Source organism: Cricetulus griseus, assembly GCF_003668045.3.
Source record: "Cricetulus griseus strain 17A/GY chromosome 1 unlocalized genomic scaffold, alternate assembly CriGri-PICRH-1.0 chr1_1, whole genome shotgun sequence".
NCBI lineage: Eukaryota > Metazoa > Chordata > Mammalia > Rodentia > Cricetidae > Cricetulus > Cricetulus griseus.
Genome location: NW_023276807.1, coordinates 198,777,091 through 198,792,406, shown reverse-complemented (window position 1 = coordinate 198,792,406; position 15,316 = coordinate 198,777,091).

Below are 15,316 nucleotides of genomic sequence, written 5' to 3'. Positions count from 1 at the left end.
TTCTCTCCTTTTGATATTGTTTGGTTTTTGGGTCACTGTGGAGTAAATGCACCACATTTTCTGGTGGTCTGTGTGCTACTCATTTTCTGGCTCTGAGCCTGATTGTGCAGAGGATCAAATAGACTCCAGTGCAAAGAAGGGGATATGATTGGAAGAAAAAAGAACAGCAACATATTGCTCACACAGACACATGCTACGAGAGCAGTTCAGTCCTTTTCATAAAATATCCAAAGAGCTCTGTAACAGTCAATGGTACACGTTTCTCTTTCTGTGAGCAAAGCCACGCCCCACTGTACCCTGCTTGCCCCTGGTTACTCTGTTCCTTAAACCTTGCAGTTGAGATGATCCAAGCCCCACAGTACCTGCCCATCAGAAATGTTGCCTCTGCCCTGTGATGCTGGTGGATGTGCTGGATGCCTTCTAGAAGTCTACTTCCCTCAGTTTTTGGAAAGTCATCCATTTGTCACCCTGGATTAAAGCTTTCTGTCTTGGAAAGAAGATTGTTAAGACTTTGAGTGTTAGCCGGGTGGTGGTGGCGCATGCCTTTAATCCCAGCACTCGGGAGGCAGAGGCAGGCAGATTTCTGTGAGTTCGAGATCAGCCTGGTCTACAAGAGCTAGTTCCAGGGCAGCCTCCAAAGCCACAGAGAAACCCTGTCTCGAAAAAAACAAAAACAAAAACAAAAAACAAAAAGACTTTGAGTGTTAGAAAGGAGAAGCAGCAGGATGTTCTAAGGGTGAGAGGAAACATTCTGTCCCTCAGGGAAGCTTTGTAAACAACTGGATAACTCCAGGAAGTTCCTAAAACTGACCAGATACTCTAGGCCTCTCCATCCCCAAGCATATATGAGCAGTAAGAACTGCTAAGAGACACTCTCTGATAAGCTGAGCTGCCTAGAAGAGGCTCCCACCAGCTAAGGAAACTGAAGGGGCACAGACCAGCCCGCCTGCCTTGAAGAATCAGTGACCCAGTCTAGCTGCATGGAAGAGGCGCAGACCAAATGAATGACCTTGAAGACACACTCTCATACCTGCTGAGCTGCCTGAGTTCTGTGAATTGTACTCCAGGTTCCCAGCTTTGTGAGCTGTTGCCCACGCTGTGGTGGACTTGGTGATTTGTGCTATCTTTGAGTCCATTCCTATTCCTGTAAGTAACCCTTCACCCATATTCTTATAAGTAATCCCAATAAAACTGATTGGTTTACAAAATTGGACTTTGGTGGTAGTCTTACTTCAGCCTGTCACTGGTTTCCTATCTGGGGTGAGTAGTCATTTGATTTTTGCCTCCTCAGGATTAGTGTCACACAACGGTCAGCTCTTAGGAAAGCAAGCAGTGGTTTCTTTGCCCAGGTAGCAGCCACAAGGGCCCGAGATGAGCCCAATCTCTCTGGTTAGTGTTTTAGCATAACCCATTCCTCAGGCTTTAGCTGCTTTTCCAGACTGGTAACCCTGATCTCTATGTCAAATATTTTACCCTTTTTGGACCCAGGATACTATCCCATACAACACTGTGGCTCTCCAGGTCTCACTACGCTAGGTGTGGAGAACTTCCTTCATGGGACAAGGACAGCCAGGAAGCAAAGGAAAAGGGAACATTCTATATGAAAAAGACTTGGCAGTCATCTTTATGTACTTAGGAAGACATGTTGGAGTTTAGTTTGGAAGTTTCTGTGAACGATGCATTTTAAGTATCTGTTGTTATTTTCTTTCCCGTTCCACTGTTGTCCTTCTGGACCTAAGGAAAGACATTCAGCTTTGTAATTCCAAACACACTCTCCTACTCATCATTGTCATTGTTCTTCTTAATGGGATCCGCCAGAGCCAGTCTGTGCGGAGACCTGCATTTCCACATTATATCTCATTGTCTATCCCAAGTGTTATAGCCTTACTATGACTTCCTAACTAACCAGCTATTTCAACTTTCATTCCATAAGCTTTATGTCTGAGTGTAATTAAATGAGCATTAAGTCTTTTTTTTTTTTACTAGCAAAGCCTGAAAGTTCTGATATTACAGTAATAAGTGTGAAGTGAATTTTGAATGGCATTTATATCTGTTCATGGGCTCTAAATGTTTGATTTGCATAACTAGTTAAAATATCAGGGCAGCATATTGATTTAATTCCATCTTAGAAAACTGTTAATTAATAATGATAATAAATGTGTCAGTTCTTTATTATCTGCTTTGAATTGGTGATGATAGCTATATTAATACCACTTCAGTAATAGACCTCTGCTGGCTATTGTTGGCAAAGCTTTTGAGGCTGGAATCACCTGCAATCAGAATTTAGAAAATTTATTGCGGATCACTTTTAAAAAGAATAGCCATTCCATCATATATGTAATTTTCTTAACACCTACATTTTAATTTAACATTTTATTTACATAAATCATGATGATCAGAAACTTCAGGAGGATTTTAAACAAAGGCACTTTTTCATTTTTATGTGCCGAGTTTTAAGTTGTCTGATGGAAGGCCTAGGTAGAAGGTAGCATGATTTTTGTGCAGTTGGTAAATCCATGGACTCCATGTTTCCCTTTCTTCCTTCGTGGATACTCTCTGGCTCTCACCATACTGGCAGAATTGATGGTTCTATTGAATTGCTTTGGGGCTTGTGTTCCAAGGGAATGGAGGGCCTGTAAAAGGTAGGGAGAGTGGCCTTTCTCTTTCTGAATTTTTCAAGGTCAGCCCGAAGTTTAGAGGGCTGTCTCATCTCTCTGTTGCTTGCAACTGACCCATTACTGGGTTTCTGGATGTCAGGGAAACCTGGGTATTACATTCCCCAACACTGACAGTCCCTGGGTACCAGTAGGAACTGCCAATGAGGTTCTCAGAATCTTATTCTCTATCACATCCCATAACCATGATGGTGAGTTAGAAATTTCCTGATCTCTCCTCTTTAGTTTCTGCACCTATAAAATAGGTAACTAGTCTAGTTAAATGAGATCATGTGAATACTTACATTTGTATCACAGAGGTTAGTGCCCTTAAAGTATGTAGTTATTGGCAGTCCCTTTTGTGTTGTCATTTTGGATTCTCATCACACACTTACCATGACTTGTTCATCCACAGGCTGGAGAAGGACTTGGGTGGTCTCCATCCTTGTAGTCACCAGTTTTAGTTACTGCAGGTCTGAGTCAAGGATCTGGGAGTGATTTTTGCTTTCTACACCAGTTTCCCTCTGGGCCTGACTCTGAACATCCTGTTTCCTTGCCTCTCTTTGGCCCCTTATTCTTAGTTTACATCCAGCTAAAGTCAATAACTGTGACTTCTTTAGACTCCACTGAAGATCTATGCTTTTCTTCTCCTTCATTAGAACTAGGCTTGAACTTGCTTTTGTGCTTTGGTTTTACTGTTGACATCTTAGGGAACAAATTTCTAACCTTGATGTTATGTTGCTACAGAATTTCTCACTGATTGTAGCTGGGAGGTTTGTGACACACTCAGATCTCATAAGCTCCTACTCTAAGCCATGCGTTCTTCTATGTCACCTGACATTTCACTCTTGTAGTGTATGGGACCATACTAGAACCTAGTGGAAGAACCTAGTTCATTTTTGGGGTGCTAATTTCAATTCAGAGTATGACTTCTTTGAGACAGGATCTCATGTAACCCAGGCTGACCTCAAAGTGATGATTTAGTCAAGAATGACCTTGAATTCCTGATCCTCCTATCTCCATCAGCCAAGTGTTGGGATTACAGATATATGCCACCATACTTGGTTCATGCAGTGCTTGGGACCAAACTTAGATATTTTTATTCATCTATTCATTTTACAACCTGGCCACAGCCTCACTCCAATCCTCCCATCCTAGTCCCTTCCCCTCATTCTACCCAACTCCCCAATCCCCTCCTTTTCATCCAGGAAAGGGCAGGTCTCCTATGAGTATCAGCAAAATATGGCATATCAACCAAACTTAAGATTTTTTTTTCATGCTAGGCATGCACTCTACCAACTGAGCTATGCCACCAGCCCATGACTCATATATATATATATATTCAGATTCCACTAACTAGGCAGTGAGTATTGTTGCATCCCCAGCTATTTCCCCAACATATTTAAAAATGGAGTGCCTTGGCCTTGAGTCCAGCTCTCTGCTCCTCCATATAGACTATCCTGCCACCAGCCTTTTAGACTTCCTCCTTCCTTTTGTCTTTCTCTTCATGTTACCCAGGGTGGCCTTGAACTCTTGAGTTCAAACTACCCTATTGTCTCAGCCTCCTGAGTAGCTGAGTCTACAGGAACCTGTTATCATTGCTGGTTAGTCTTTCGATTTCTTAATGGGGAAACCCCCATGTACTGACTGGTTTTGTGTCAAATTGACCCAAGCTAGAGTCTTCAGAGAGGAAGGAGCCTCAGTTGAGGAAATACCTTCATGAGATTCAGCTGTAAGGCCTTTTCTCAATTAGTGATTGATGGGAGAGGACCCAGCCCACTGTGGGTGGTGCCATCCCTAGGCTGGTGGTCCTGAGTTCTATAAGAAAGCAGGTTGAGCGAGCTGGGCGTTGGTGGCGCACGACTTTAATCCCAGCACTCAAGAGGCAGAAGCCGATGGATCTCTGTGAGTTCGAGGCCAGCCTGGTCTCCAGAGTGAGTGCCAGGATAGGCTCCAAAGCTACACAGTGAAACCCTGTCTCGAAAAACCAAAAAAAAAAAAAAAAAAAAGGAGAAAGAAAGAAAGAAAGCAGATTGAGCAAGTCATTAAGAGCAAGCTAGTAAGCAGCACTCCTCCATGGCTTTGGCATCAGCTCCTAACTCTAGGATTCTGCTCTGTTTGAGCTCCTGTGCCAACTTCCTTCAATAATGAACAGCAATGTGGAAGTGTAAGCTAAACAAACCCTTGCCTCCCCAACTTGCTTTTTGGTCATGATGTTTCATTACAGCAATAGAAACCCTGACTAAGACACCCCATGTATTTTGTTTAAGCCTGTGAAGGGTTATCTCAGCACATAGGAGTGTGGCTTTCCAAACTTGTATGGGTGTGTCTCCTGTCTTTGATTTCTCTCTTGGTGCACGGGAATATAATTTGCCTTGACATTACTGGCCATCAGTGCCACGGTTAAGTTGGCCTTCTTTGACTGGAAGTGACAGCCCTTGGCCCCTGTGACATTGTTTCCATAGATTTACCATGAAACAGTTTTATATTTTGCAAAATAGAGTGATCTCCTGTGACTAGCATTGATGTGGCTTTCCCCCTGGTTCTTTATGAGGGTAAAGCTGTTTCCATTGACCCACCCTAAATTGATTTCCCTTATTCTGGCATCTGGATACATTGCTCATAGGCTGCCCAAGATGGTGATTGTCATTGTTTGTCATTTTAGCCAGTGTTAGATGCTATCACATGCTGTCTCCTTGTAGGGGCACTTCCTCTTAATGCACTGGCTCCTGATATTCTGAGACCTTTGCTGTCTGTCTGGCAACCTTTCCACTTTGGCTTTTTCTTATCACAGCAGTTCAGCATCCTGGAGAGAGTTGCCTGCTCTTATGGTTTGGATGTAAAATGTTCCCCACAGGCTCCTATGCTTGAACATAGTTCTCAACTGCTGGACTTGCTTTGAGAGAACTTTTTGGAGGTGGAGCCAGGCAGTAGGAAATGGGCTGCTAAAAAACCAGACTGGAGGGTTTTAACCTTGTCTGCTTGCTCTCTCTGTTTCCTGGACCATTGAGTTACAAGTCAAGTGGACTACTGCATGCTTCTGCCACTACCAGAAGCCTTCTTCCAAGAGCCTTCCTTGTCATGGCTACTGTATCCCCACAAACCATGAACCAGCACAAACCTCCCTCACTTAATTTTCCTCTTTCAAGTGTTTGTTGTAGTGACAAAGAAAGTAATGGATACAATTATGGCAGTGCCTTTGTCTCTTGGGATAGTCTAAAATCTACTCAGAGGGAATGGCAGCTTTAGAAACCTTTGGTGGGCATTTAAAAATGTTTTTGATACAGTGTATTGCTACATAGCCCAGGCTGGTATGAACTAGCCACCCTCCTGCCTCATCCTCCCTAATCCTGGGATTATATCCTGGCAGATGTGGCATTTTTGGAGGAGATTATTTGTGGGAGGGGAAAACTGCCCTTTGTGGTCCTTTGCCTTCAATCACAACCTGGCTGTTCTCAGCATTTTCTGAAAATACCCAGAAGTAGACAAGGAAGGATATTTAATGGTTCCATCTGAACAGAATGTATTAATGTATTTTCTTCCCCTTAGAAGCTTCCCCAGGTGGATCCAACTTTTTGACATTGTGCCATGACATTGCTGTCTATTAACATCTTAGGTAGCATTCATAGCTGCTGGGACACATGTGGTCTGGAGGTTGGATATGCCGGCAACCTTTAAAGCTTGAGACTTACCAGCCTGTAATAGCTAAGATGGAGTATAAGAGATGGTTTAACTAATAAAATGTTAGATTTATTAGAAAGTATAACATTTGCATGGGGTGGTGAGATGGTTTAGTAGGTAGAGATGCCCGTGGCTTGATCTGAGTTTGATTCCTGGGACCCTGGAAAGAGAAAAACAACTCCTGTAAATTGTCTTCTGACCACCACCACCACCACACACACACACACACACACACACACACACACACACACACACACACACCAAAGGAACTATAATAAAAAATTTAAAAAGAAAGCATAATGCTCACAGAAATATTTTAATCTTCTAAGTGTATATGTTTTACATCTTGACTAGACTTACAAAAGTTGAGTATCTCTTATTCAAAATACATGGGACTAGAAATGTTTCTTATTTTAGATTTTCCTCTAGATTTTGAAATGCTATTTACACACACAATACACCCTCCCCTGTATGTATATTTCAAGATATCTTAGGAATGGGGTCAAGTCTAAACATGAAATTCATTTTTGTTCCTTATGCGCTTTCTGCACATAGCCTGAAGGGGTCACAGGGTATAGTATATTCAGTGCACCCGTGTTTTGTCTGGCTCCTGTCACGTAAGGTCAAGTGTGAATCTAGCATCACCAATGTTTAAAGGTTCTGCAATGTGGAGAATTTTCAGTTCTTAGTTTAGTGACATTCAACCTGGAAGTTAAAGTTTTCTGGGCACTGAAACCAGATTATGCTATGTCATTTTCTCCTCCCTTCTTTCTCACATAGGGCATATAGGAAAGCAATAGGTATTTGAATAATGAAGAGAGTTTTTATCTGTGCTAAAGGCAAGGAAAACTCTAGTGATTAAGAAAATTAACTAACAAAAGCACTGTTTCAAAGTCTTAAAAATTTTTGTTTAAAACCCTTTTCCTGTGTGTGTGTGTGTGTGTGTGTGTGTGTGTGTGTGTGTGTGTGTGTGTGTGTGTGTGTGTGTGGTGTAGGTTGTCTTATAACCAGAGACAGAGAGTCTCTGACTTTTCTAAGCCACTGAGGAAGCAAACATTTTCTTGTTGTTGGTTTGTTGTTTGCCAAAGTTTTTCTTCCTGAAGTTAGAGGCCAAGCAGCCATTTCTGCTCCACAGTTCCCTGGTTGAGGCTTGGCTGTTGCTTTGTCAGTGTCTCTGTTGGTGAGAATTTTTTTGACAGTGCCACTGAGTGTACTGGTGACAGGGGCTCCTTATGGTGGGTGGGGCAGTGGAGTCCTGGGAGAGCAAATTCCTGGCAAAAAGAGTGAGCATTGCACACTTGTGTGAAAAGAGATGGGGTGTCAGGCTGGGGGAATGTCTCTGGAACTACTTCCCAGGGCAGTGGGACTTTTTTTGAAAACAGAAAAATATCAAGTCCAAACGTCTCAATGTGAAGATTTCTTTTGTTTCCTAGCCTCTGTGTACACATTCTTTTCAGTTTGCACTCCCACCCCCATCACTCTCTGGTGACCGCACATTTTACAGACTAACCTTTGAAGTGGGAAGAGTTCCAAATTCTGAGCCTGCATGCTGAAGCAGGAATGGCTGGTTTGTATGCTTTGGTGGGAGTGAGGTAGACGATCCACTGTGCAGGTTTAAAATACTTTGTTTTGAAACAGAGTTTTGTGTAGCCCAGGCTGTTCCAAAACTCATATAACTGAAGACCTAGCTGAACTTATTTTCCTCCCAGCTGCTAAGATCAGTAGGCCTATGCCACCATGCCTGGTTGGTACAGTGGTGAGGATGAACACTCAGCCTCATGTGTGCCTGGAAAGCATCTTACTAACAAAGCTACATCTCCAGCCCCTAGAGTTGTTACTGTAGGGAATGTTTAGTTCAAGTATCCTTTTCAATGGGCTTTTTCCACTCCTACCCAGTCTTTCTGAGTATTTGTGTTCTTTCGCCACAGCTGTTTGTGATATTTCACTGTCAAATACATAATTAATAATTTTGTAAGCCAAGGTTAGTGATTCTTTTACATTCATGCATTGGATATTTTTTTAGCTCAAAGCCAGTTTCTTCTTTTTAATTTAGTGTTCTTCTAGCCCCTTCTCCCTTAAAATAATCCCGTTTCCAGAAAATGTGTCATTCTTACATCTTTCCAAAGAGAGAACAGTATCAGAGTGGACTTGGGAATCCAGATGTGGGGCTTGGTGTGGGATCGCTTTGGAATTCAACGCTGGTTGTGTAGACCAAGCTGATGATGGATCCAGTTGTGAATAATTCTTTTGAAACGGATGATGTCAGTGACAGTTTTATAACTGGGGTTTTACTAGTCTGGAAGAAATTTCTGGAGTATGGGTGAGTAAGTCACCACTGAGTGTCAATAAAATAAAAGCAAGAAGTTAAGAAAGTTAGGGCTGTCTACATTTTTCACATTGAAAACACAGATTTCAAGGAGTTCTCACACTGTGTTGTGTTTTGTTTGACATGTTATCTTGATTTCTCCTTTTTTGATAACAGGAAATTTATTAATATGATCGTCACATGGGATCAAGCCAAATCCTCTTACTGGAGTTCAAATTCAGTTTTGATAAAATAACTACCGTAAACTAGGAGTGGAGCCCTGCCCTGCTGTGGGGATTCTTCAGGTCAAAAGCAAACATCCTCTTTAGTGGCCCCACCTTAGCCAGAAGGGTGAAATCCAACTGTTTCAGATCATGTAAGGTAATGCCTTGAGAGTTTGGGGGGTACCTCCAGCATGAATCTGACCATTAGGCATTCTGTATTTTGGTCTTAAATTGCAGCATATATATACAAATTACTTTCTAACTTTCTAGGAACTTCAGGTTACACACACACACACACACACACACACACACACACACACACACACCATTATCTCTAGCCTTTGTTAAAGGCCCACAAAGATGAAGTCTATGTTCTTGAGTGTAAGGTTGAAACAGAGAATGGTTGTCACCTGTGGACACACAGTGTCATTCTTCAGGTCACTTTCCCTCATCTGACTCTGTTACATACCTGGCTCAATGAGTTTATAACTGTACCCTTAGGTGATACAGTAAGATAAAAGGTAATGATGAAAAGGATGAGATAAAAATACTAGTTTTGAGTGAAGTAACTGCTAATCTAGAAATAAGATGTGGCAAAGAGAGAAGGTGTCTCCTTGCCAATGAATGACAACATCTGGTTACAAATTAATTTAGAAAGAATAAGTTCATTATTTGAAACAACAACAAACCACATCCCTACACAATGTTACGACAAGGAGCAAAGTCAGGTGAGCATTCAGGGAAGAGTTCCCATTCCCATGTAGCATCCATTGATAAATTCAGAGAACATTAAGAAGGATATTTCCTCAGCTCCAGAGTTCCTTAGGCTCCTGGCCACCTTTTTAGAGAAATGTGGCAAGTGGATGGTGTTCTTGGTTCTAGATGCCTTTGCTACTAGGACCAATTTGGGCCAGTTCCTGGGAAATGGGAGAGAAGGCCCCAGGCTCCAGGAACCTTTGCACAGCATTTGTGTTTTGAATTAGCAAACTCAGCAGTTGATAAGCGACTGGCTGGGCCTGTGTTGTCTTTAAGGAACTCTTTGCCAATGGCTAAATTATTATTTAGCTTTCTCAGGAACCAGCTACAGCTCAGGTGGCCTGGAGCCCAGGGAATTGGGCCTGGGTGTCTGAGCAGGATTTGGCCCTTCACATGGCATAGCCTGGGCCTCTTATTGCTTCCCGTTTGGTAATTTTTGAGGTGTTGAGGCAATCATTTTCTGGGTAGTTTGTTTTTCACTCTTCAGTTTTATGAGGGATTTGAGTTTGTCTTCTCCACCCAGAGCAGAAATGGTTGTGCAATGGACTTCATTTCTGTCTGTGTTATTTCTGGTAGGTGATCTTGCATGTGGTTATACATATAAAATAAATTTAGACTTGGGTTCAAATCTCAGTGCTGCCACATAGGAGTGGCATGATAATTGGATCTTGAGCAAATCACAGAACCACCAGAAGCCCCAGCTTCTTACATAAAAGAGTAGCAGAAATAGAATAAGATAATATAGTCAAAGACTTAGCATAGAGCTATGATGCAATGCACTCACAGTACCGTATTAGCCACTTAGATTATCATCTTCTGGACTTCAGGAGCATGGGGAAATTTTACGGCCTTCATTTTTTTTTTAAAGATTTTATTTATTTATTATGTATACAACATTCTGCTTCCATGTATATCTGCACACTAGAAGAGGGCACCAGATCTCATAACAGATGGTTGTGAGCCACCATGTGGTTGCTGGGAATTGAACTCAGGACCTCTGGAAGAGCAGCCACTGCTCTTAACCTCTGAGCCATCTCTCCAGCCCCTACAGCCTTCATTTTTTAAAATGAGATGTAGTATTTATAAAATGGGAATCATACGAAATCATTGACTATAAACTATTGCCCCTATGAAAAATCACAGAAGTTTCTAAATTGATAACAATGAATACTGTGTGGGGGTGGGAACATGCATATATATATATATATATATTATATATATATATGTGTGTGTGTGTGGTGTGTGTGTGTGTGTGTGTGTGTGTGTGTGTGTGTGTAGGCCAGAGGATGAAGTTGGGTGTCTTCCTGGATGGTTCTCCACTTTGTCTACTGAGGCAGCGTCTCTCACTGAGCCTGCTGATTTAGGTAGTCTAGATAGCCAGCTTGGCCTAAGGACCCTTGTTTTTGCCTTCTGAGCACTGGGATTACAGGTGGGCTCCCATGCCTGCTTAGGTTTTATGTGAGCCCTGGGGATATGACCTCTGGTTTTCATCCTTGTATGGCAAGCACTTTATTCAACAAGTCATCTCCTGCACAGTAAAAAGTTCAATTGGACAAATGGTAAAAATTGACTGAGTATCAGCCGCCTTGATGCTCTTCTTGTGAGTATTCTGTAACACAACCCTTCATTCTACCTGCACGTCTGCAATGGAGAGGATCCGCCCCGTGCACGGCTGGCGAGGCCTTCTGTGTTCCATCTTGTTTATTATGGATCTACAAACACAGAGAGAGACAATTTCAAAGCAGCAAAGCCAGAAACTAACCCAGCAGCCTGAGATGGCCTTTCTGTGTCTGACACCCTTCTCAGATGCACCACTTTAATTTGACTTGTGCCATATCGGTCACTTTTCACAAGTAAGAATGACTTTGCCTGTTCTGTTGGAGAGGGCAGTTGTGAATTGAGCAATATGAATTTCTACAGAACAAGATTGGAGGAGTGAAAATGTAAACTTCTTTCCCTCCGACTTCACAGCTGACAAAGTCAAGGAGACTATAGTTCCTCCCTCCTGGTGTCAGAGCTGAGACTCATTGATGACCTTCTTGTGTGGATGAATTAATTGTAGCCCACTTTGGTTCTGATTGACCCATGCTTGAATCCTTTCCCTTGATACCCCAAGGGATTGATTGTAGGCCTCAATACCAAAACCTAAGATACTCAGGTCTCTTATACAAATGTTGCAGTGTCAGCATATAACATCCTTCTGTATATTAAAAACAAAAAGACAGTTACAAAAAGTGTTCCTGGTCCGTGGTCGGTTGAATCAAAGGATGTGTCATCTGTGAACCTGGCAGGCTGACTGCACTGTGAGTGTTGTATCTGGGCAGGGGAGGCTACAATGAGGCATGGCATTCTTGATTTAGGTGCTGTTGGCAGTATGTAAATAGGAAAATGGAGGCAGAGATAGAGGGCAGGACAAGAGAGGGAGGAAGGAGCAGTGAAAAGGAACCAGAGAGAAGGGGTGCAGAAAGGAGGGCAAATGCGGTGCCTCACCTGCTTCCAGAGGCCAGTCCCATAGTAACTGTTATACTGGAAAGCATATGCACCTTGTTCTACAAACTCTGATCCTCTGAACTCACTACCCCAGGATCCGCCAAGTTATCTTTCAGAAGGAAACAGTTGAGTTGCTGTTCTTAAGCTTTCAAAGAATCTAGGTATTTTAAGACTTATTTTACATGGAGCAAAACAGCTCTGGTCACACGCTGATTCTACTCTCCCCTCTGGGTCTCAGCTGTCTTCCTAATAGGCAGCTGCCCACAGTGGAGTATGGCATTGTTAAGCGGGAGGGTGGCCAGCCTGTCAGCCTGTCCTGCTAGAACCGATAGACTGGAGGCTCCTGACAGCAGCCCCATTTGTGTCATGTACAGAGCACCTGAATCCTCTCTCATTAGGAGGAGAGTTACCCCTGAGCATCTCAAATACTGGCAGTCAACTGGAGCCCCTCGTAGGAGTAGCTTTTTTCAGATTTCCTTTGTCAGGACAACATCAGAGAGTGGTGGTTCCCAGATATTTTGTTGTTGTATTAGACCTTTAAAATTGTTTTCCCAAATAGGTTTTCTTCTCACCCGGCCCCAAAGAAAATAGACCCTGGAGAAGCCACCATGCTTAAGGAAGTGTAGGAAGCAGGGTTGCCACCCACATCACCAAGTGTCTCTGGGCGCTAGCCATGGTCTTCAGTACGAAGTTTGAGGGCTGCTATTTAGGCAGAAGGTAGTTTTGATTGTAAAGTTTTTATTTGCGTTGTGCTCAGACTTTAGGAATGTGTTCCCCAGGATTGCTTCTTCAATGGCTTTGAGGTTAAAAATATCATCAAAAATGAAACAGAGTCTTCTTAGAGGGAAATTTCTAAGAAAGCTTGTTAAGTAGTTTTTTTTTTTTGGGGGGGGCTCCATCAGCTAATGACTTCTTGAAAATTTTGTTGTTTTTCTCCCTGTTTCCATATCTCCATCCTTCTTCACTCATGTGTCTTTCCCCAGTCTATCCACAATTTGATGAAACTGTTTGTGATGTCCAACATATATTTTCTTGCTCTCTCTGTGTTGCACTTGGCAATTTATAACCGTGATCAATGTTGTGACCTTAGGGAAATTGCTTATATAATTATAGAAAGTTTACAGTCATAAGAAAAGGAATGGGGAAAATATATCACTGGAAAATATAAATATGTTTAAATTACATTTAGGATTTGGAATAGTTCCTTGCTTGTGTTTTACAGAGTAATCTGTGATTTAAATCAGGTTTAGTTGTGTTTTTTCCCCCCTAAATTGGGTATTATAAATCAAGAATGGATGCTGGATATAGCACACAAGAGGATTTCTTATACATTTTAATGTTGCATAAGTAAGAAATACCAGTAGTTCAGCAGTAAAATTGCAAATGTAAGCAAAAGTGAAGATTTTTCCAAATTTAACTAGGTTGCATTTGTTTAGTAAACTCCAGCCATAATTTACTGTTTTATTACGTTTGCCTTGGAGATCTGGGTTGACTTTTTCCCTTCCCTTCTTAAGAAAGAATGGGGGGTACTTTATTGTAATTGCTTGGAGCTAGAGAAAAACATGAGTGTGCCATTTTGCCTTCCCACTTGTGATATGTTATATTAAAAGAAATAAGGGGAAACAGGATTCTGTTTAGGATGACACACATTGGTGGGTGTGTAGGTTATACGAGGTGTTGGGTTGGGGTCAGAGATTCCATTGAGCTTTCTGTGGTGAGAACATTTTTGGTCCAAAAGGAAATAATATATTTCAGGCCCAGTTTTGCAGGTGTGACCAGAGCATATGTTCTGGTCAGAGTGCATCTGGGAGAAGGCTTGCCATTTAGTTAGATTGTGAATGGTTCCACGGTCCTGGAGAACCTTCTAGAATGTTGGGTAAGTCTGGTTGAAGATCCATTTCCATTATGCCCTGTGGATGAATTTCAGTACTTGAAGAGATATCGAGGGCTCCAGAATCAATGTTGGCATTGGAGGGAGAAGCTGGGTGGAGGAAAGACTCAGCAATGTGCCTTGGCATGCATCTGGTTCTCCTGTCATAGGCTGATTGTCTCTTGCCTCCCCTCCTCCTGCTTGGTGCTTCAGATGATGGACCCAGACCTGGGCTTGGTTTAACTGTGGTTTGAGAGAAGTGAACTCTGGGATTGGGTTGGATGATGTTGATTAATAGGAGTGAGAGGGTGAGAGACTCCAGGGCCAAGCAGTAGGTCCATCTTGGTGGCATCTGATGTTGATTGGCTTTGTCCTGCGCGGCTGCGCTCGGAGAGCGGACATTAAGATTAAGTGATGCTGTCGTGTTGAGGAGCACGGCACTGCATCATTCGGGGAAGAGACAGCTGGGGTGGTTAATCCTTCATCACCAAGGGAGCCCTGCCAGCAGAAAGATATACAGCCAAAGATAACCCTCCATAACTTGTGCTAAAGATCAGAAAACTTTGAATTCACATCCATCTGCTTAGTCTGGGGTGAAGATGAAAGATAGGCAGAATAGGAAATAAAAAACTCCTGTGGGATTAATCTTACGCATGGTATGTAGCCCACAGAGTGAGCAGGAGGGAGAGAAACTTTTACACAGCATTTAAAAAGGAAATTCAGTGTTCCCGGCTTCATAGCAGCATCTTCAAGTAAAATTCCATGTTATACCCCTGATTTTCTTGTTGCCTGGCTGTCATTTTACCTTCAAATGTGTTTTCCACAGTTAGTGCTATGCTTGTATTGCTTTGTAAGCAGGTGCTCTTAATTGCACATGTTAGGGCCAAAGTGTGCAGACAGAATGCCAGGAGCAGTTGATGGCCAGCAAGAACAGAGTTTTGTTTTCTTCACTCCTCCACCCCTGCCACTTTGTGATTTTAGCAGGATAGTCCCAGCATCTATATCTGAGTGAGGATGTGAAGTTTCCTCTTGGTGACGAGCCCCGAACAGCTGCAATGAGTTTATCCATCACGTGTAATCGCATTATGCATTGTTGTCATACCAAAGTGATGTGAGTGGGGGTGGGTGTATAAATCAGGGAGGCAAATAAATCAGAGGCCCCGTCTCAACATCTGTAGCCTCTCTGTTTCCACAGCAGTCAGACAGAGAAGGTTAGGTGAGAGTGCTGGGGACAAGCTGGAGCACCAGGCTCTGTCCTCAAGTGACTTTCTGAGTTCAAAGGGCAGGGTTGATGGCTTTGCTTGTTGTTTGTCCTTTTTGTTTCTGTGCAATGGAT